Below are 6,448 nucleotides of genomic sequence, written 5' to 3' on the forward strand. Positions count from 1 at the left end.
AGGGACCACATAAAGCACCCTTCTGAATCCAAACAGCGGGGCACTTGGCTGTCCGATTCCCGGCTACAGGAATTTGCTCTCGAGACATGGAATGTCACTTTTCTGACAGGGAAGGAGTCCGAGCTGGTGTGCAAAAATGAGAAGTTCTGACAAGACATAGTCAGGGTCGCCTCCACAAAGAGCTTGGGCTCTGGTACCAGTCCACTTGAGAGGGGTTGGAGCCCCTTCCATCCTGACATTGCCCACAATGAGAGGTGATAAACAGGTGTTGGAATGCGCTACTAATTGCCACCCCGGGATTGTAGTTTGTAAATTGGGGTTGAGTCGATGAGGAGGTAGTGTCGCCCTACCTTTGGGTGGGAGAATGGGTCCCGACTTTTGTTTGTGCCAATGCACCAAACAGCAGCTCACAGTACCTATCCTTTTTTAAGTCCTTGGAGGGAGTTTTGGAAAGTGTTCCCGCTCGGGAATCTTTCATTCCACTTGTGATCATCACATGACCGAGGGCTAAGCCATGTTTGGTCGTTCCCTGAGTGCTTAGGGTCATTTTCAGTACCAATAAGAAAGTTAAAAAATAGCCTTAAATCATCCAGTAGTATGATACTCTTCTGATAAATTATCACAGCAAAACAAACAAAAAATCTGAGCACACAAAATAGTTTGCCTTTTAACTTGGCACAGGATACAAAGTAATTGCCGCGAATCATCTTGGAGTCCACTGCAAACAACAATGCTCTTAAATAAGCCCATAGATGGGAAATGTCTTCCTTCCCTTTCTCTGCCTTGTCAGTTCCCATGATCTTTAGCAAGATCTCAACTGAGGTATTTTATTTTTTTATGTCGTGTTGTCATCTGTGGAGGATAGTAAAAATTACAATCCTCTTTTGACAAAGTAAGGAGTGAATTGTACAAATTTAGGGTCTAGTTTAGAGTGTAAAAGTATGACGAAGTCTTAAAAGTAAATGCTGCTCCAGTGTGTGCCACTAAAGGTTTAGTTGAGTTTATTGTGTCCACTCCTGTGATGGGTCAAATGCAGTGGTCAAATTCTATGTGCATGTGTGCACATGACAAATAAAGATGATTCTTCTGTATCTTTTACTGCGGAAAAGTTACCATTTTTGGTGTCCTTGATTTCAGCACACACTTCAGTCCAAAAAATAAATAAATGTACAAATGTGGAATGTACAGTTAGCTTTAAAAATTACTTTCACTGCCCTATCTTTGTTCCATAGCTGTGATTCTGGCATTCTAACAAAATGCTACCTCTCTTCTTTCCTGGGGATTTATCTGCAATCTCGTTTCACTTTCAGCATTGAGAGTCTTTGTGGGACTGAGCGCAGTCTTTCACGAATGACCTTAAATATCTTTTTCGAAGCTCTCCTTGCTAAGTTGTTAAATAATCTGCATGTAGTGGGCGGGGGCTTTTAAAATAACATCAGCTCTGCACCGAATGAACTCCTTATGCGGTGATGACTTTGTTTGACCTTTCTCGCACTCGACACGCCATGAAATAAATTGGAGCACCTTCATCTCCTCATCGTCTTTCTTGCACCCATTAGGATGACGCCTCCTCTATCTATTCTCGGGTGATCTGTCATGCATTTGCCCTTTTGGTTCTAACAATATGCACTTTTCGCCTTTTGTCACTCTCAATGTTTCCCACATTGCTTTTGAGCCAGTCATCACTTCACCGTACCCTTCTCATCTTACATGAGACTGGTAAGGCTAATGGCGCCACCCTGATGACATATATTGATTGTGTCCGTGAGCCTTCGACCACGGAAATGGCTTGATGACAAAGTGAGAGTTAATCAAAGCTGCAACACAAGATCAGATCAGTTCTTATCCATGAAGCTGCTTTTTTTCCCATAATAGAAGAGAGGTAAAGAAAGAAAGGCTTGCTACCCTGGACTTTTAATGAGGAAAAATAAGATGCACAATCAGCAGAACGTTGCTGCTACAGAGTTGCTGGTGCTAATCACTAAAACTTGATGTGGAGATTTGGTTTCCGAAAAAAAAAAAAAAAGATAAATCGTACATTTTAAAAGCAGTTCATACTCTCTGGGAAGCTGCTTGGCCAACATAAAAAGTCAGTGCTGACGAAGCACCTTTTCAAATTTGGTGCAAAGCGCAGTACACACATAAAGATAATCAAAGTGATTTTAAGCCTGATACCCAGAGTGTGACCAAAGCCAGCAAGGGCTTATACATACAAAGGCTTGAAAGCTTACTAAGCTTGACCATAATGGGCACTATTTGCTCACTGATTGGTTGGTGACTGGCTGTGGCCCTTCATTTTTTTAAATTGACTGTCATGCACTCAACTCCTGCTCTTTAAACCAACAATAAATAGTGGATCAAGCAGGACAGGACCACTTCCTCTGAGGTGATTTATATGATCAAAGACACATTTGCACCAAACTTGTGTCGTTTAAAACGTTTTTGTAACTTAATTACAGTAGATGTATAAATTCATTTGATCAATTCCCTCAAGGACTTGTGTGTGAGACCCCTGTTCTTAGATGATCTATGAACCAACCTTAGTACACTTTAGTAGGTTGACCTCAGATGAACACAGCAGCATAACATAAAATCACCTGCAGGACTCATTTTCACAGAACCAAAATGTTACGATACGATAGGTTAAATGTAATAACAATGTTACTAAACTTCATAATCACTCTAGAAGTTTGTGAGCACTCTGGAAGCTCACGGATTTCGCACCACGTCCAAAACTGTGGACGAGCATCTGCCATCTTCATGAGCATGCAACTCAGATATTCATAATGCTCCAATTGATGTAGTATGTGCGTGGGCAAGCCTATGCACTTTCAACCATGCTAATACTTGTGGGGAAAAAAAGCACACTAGCTAAACAGCACGAACACCAACTCAACGTTTCCGTTACAGCTCAGGGTGAATACAAAAGTGCAAAAGTTGTACTGAAGGGTTCATGCACATGAACCGAAGACCTCACGTGCCTTGAATGCCAAATTATGCGGAAATGCAACCCGCATACTGGGTGAGCATGCACATTCACACTGGGAAGTCCTCTTGAACATGCAGTAAAATGGATAAACAACCAACTGGAGTTCCCGTACCCACATGATCAATGTCTTTCACTAAACTACCTACAAAAGGAGATACAGTATAGGCAGATACCCGACAATGCACGAGTGAATATCCTTTCACCTAAATATTGAAGAAAAAGTGCATGCGTGCAGTGATCAAGCAAACACATAAATGTAAAGAATTGTAAAATACAAACTCATGAAGGTATTTACAGACACATGAATGCTCACAAGGGATTGACAGCTCCTATTCCTTCCAATCTTATCGCGTGAACCAAATTGTGAGTACTGTAATATGAACATGGGCTATCACAACCTTTGATTAAGTAATAATAAAAAAGCAGTTACGGAGTAGTAGCAAGTAATAATTTCAAAGAAAGCTGACTGTTATGATACTAGATGCTCTGAACGTGTGTGTTTGTGTGCGTATGTATTCATGACTACTGTCCTCCAAGCTTGTAATTTGTCACTTGGGCCTTACCCCACAATTACCATAAATCCTAACACCCTTTATCCAATTTATCCCAATTGTTACATCCAATGACATTAATTACCTACATCACCTTACGTCATTTATTGCAGCGTCCGGCATGCCAAACCTGGCCAATATGGTTGAGGGTCAGCATACCACGACGTCATGTGACCATTAATGAGACGCACATGACATGAGTGTGAGGGAGAGATTGATGCTTTTTATGAAACTATTTGAAACTATGTCGCTCGATGCTCCCTACACTGACAGGCCTCTGCTGGGAAATGCCAGTTAAAATTAATTGCGTTTTTAATTATATTTTGCTCAATGTGTGCAGCGAGGAGGGCACGTGTGCAACACCGGGATATTAGGATGACACAGGTAGGACATTTGGGGTCATTTGCTTCTTCGCCCCAGTGCACGAGGATTTTAATGTTGATGGCACATACTGGAATGATATATCTTAATAGCGCACAGGTCATAGTTTCACGTGGTATGTGTCGTTACTTGTAAATCGCTAGTTTTATAGTGCATGTACCACAAATACTGACAGCAAAAGACAAATAGACTCAATAAATGTGTTGTTTTGCTCACATGGCGTGAGTGAAGTGATTTGAGGCAGCGTAACACTCGGGGAATCGATCGCCAGTAATAGTGAATACCAACATAATGTGGAAACATTATTTCATTTAAATAGCGACAGCGATTAAAAGGGAAAAAATGAAACAAAACGATTTTTGTGGGATATAAGTTGTGTCTTTTGTTAGTTTCACTGTCCAGTAGCTTATTTGTCATAGAGCCTCTGTCTGTTCCTCATGGATTTACGCGTTCAAGAAATTCACCAATTGAGTCCATCCTGTTTGTCCGTCTTGAACTTATTCTGTCGGGAAATTGTGTCGAATGAATGGAGGTTTACGATGCTTTACAATTGTGTTTAGGTTGAATTGGAGCAGTTCAACATGGCACAGAGTGCATACATTGTTTTGCCACTATCAGGCTTGAAGCCTATTAATCAATGCCTGCACGCTTTAAGGTGTAGTGTCCAGCATTCATCTATGTACTATCACACTAAACCGATTGTTTGGCATGCGCAGATTAGATTTGCAACTGTTTTTACTGGATAGATCAGACTTATAAGATTGTGCTACTCACTTAATGTACTTCAAATTCATGCATTTATCCATTTTTCTACTTCTTATCCTGTTCAGGGTCTTAGTCTAAATATTAAATATAAATAATATATTTCTTAAGACAGATGTTGTCTCTCTCTCTCGCTCGCTCTCTCTCTCTCCAGTATCTCTAACTCGCTTGCTCATTTTCTCTCGACTAACTTCCTGAGTGGTACCTGCTGATGCTGCACAATTACCAACTTTTTTTTTTGCCATACACTGATTGGAGTTGAGCTATGGCGCCCCTTTAGATAGTGCTAATTCGGAATGCCTACAACCAATCCAAGGGGTGTGTTCTTGGTGCCTTTGTAATCTTACTGTGAACTGATGCTGAACTCTTTTATCAGCAAGGGGGACAGGCATGATTTCCTGTGAGAGAGGCTGGGGAAGAACACAGAGACAAGAGTCTTTCACTGTATTGCCCATGTTAGAAGACCAGCGGAAAATTCATGCATGATTTTTTTTTTGTCGCGCTGAAAAGATAACTGCTAATTTCTTACTGTCTGTGTCAGATCATTACCAGCCTCACTGTTCTATCTTCTCCTTAACTTTGCATAACGGAAAGATGCAGCAGAATAATTTGAGCCAGGAAGGAGACGCTTGTTACATATTGCCTAAAAGCCTCACTTCATGTCAAATGAAGCGGGTTCGTGGATGTCTCTGGTAACCTGAATAATTACACACAACGGTCTCCCAGAGTGATTAATTATATGTGCAGAAAGGGATTTTTTGAGCCCCCCCCAAACACAATAGCTGTTTAGGAGAGAAAGACAAGCAAAACACAAAGAAGCCCTTCTCAAATCTTTCTTGACAGATTGGGGCTGTACGCAGAGACTTGCCGACTAATATCTTTTACTTGCTGGTCAGCTCGTGCTGGGGGATTTAAAGTGAATCAATGATTCACTGTGGGCATAATTAACTGGGAGTCTTGACAATATGTTGCATCGCAGAACTGTTTTAGGATTAGTATGTTTTATAGCTTGACATAATTTCTTCGCTTTCATTTATCCTCATGCGGCAGACTGACCCCGGCCCCATTTCTGAGAATATACACTGCATGTGTGAGGTGACATTCCCTCATTGGGAATATCTTCTTGAAATGGTCATCATGTAGTTTTATGTTGCGGATGCGGCTCAGATATGGTTGCTATGAAATTACCTGAAGTATAATCACTTCCAAAAGCACACAACCCAATAATCAGTAACTGTACACCACCACAGAAGTCAAATGTCGTCTATGTCCTGCGCAACTGTTATATTACTGATTTATAATATTTTGTTCTTGTTCTGTTATTGCTCGACCAACGATGGGTCCAAGACGGCTATCTCTTTTTTTTTGTGCATTTGGTGTCTTTGTAGAGTTGATTAAGGGGCTCTTCATGCTCAGCGTGCTGCAATCATGAGCCACTGTCAGGGTTAAAGTACCACAGCCTTTAAAAATGTTCATCCTCTTGTACTCGCCTGAAGGTGTATCATTTTGGAGTGTGCTTAACAAGTGAATACAATGTTTTTGACATCCTTGTGCTACATGTCCTCTTCATCGCTGCAGGTTTTTTTCCCTTTTTTTTTTATGTCTTAAGAAGCTCCAAAAGTGGTGCAAATTGCCTCCTTTGATGAAGATGTCATTCTAACTTCAGAGATGTCATTATTGTCCTCAAAGGAAGAAATTACGGCAAGAGAGGAGCTCTCTCACTCGACCGAGTTGCTTTTCTCACATGCATAAAGGAGCTCTGCAA

The sequence above is a fragment of the Idiotropiscis lumnitzeri genome, chromosome 3 (assembly GCF_059441095.1).
Source record: "Idiotropiscis lumnitzeri isolate Australia: NSW breed Sydney's pygmy pipehorse chromosome 3, RoL_Ilum_1.0, whole genome shotgun sequence".
NCBI classification, from domain to species: domain Eukaryota; kingdom Metazoa; phylum Chordata; class Actinopteri; order Syngnathiformes; family Syngnathidae; genus Idiotropiscis; species Idiotropiscis lumnitzeri.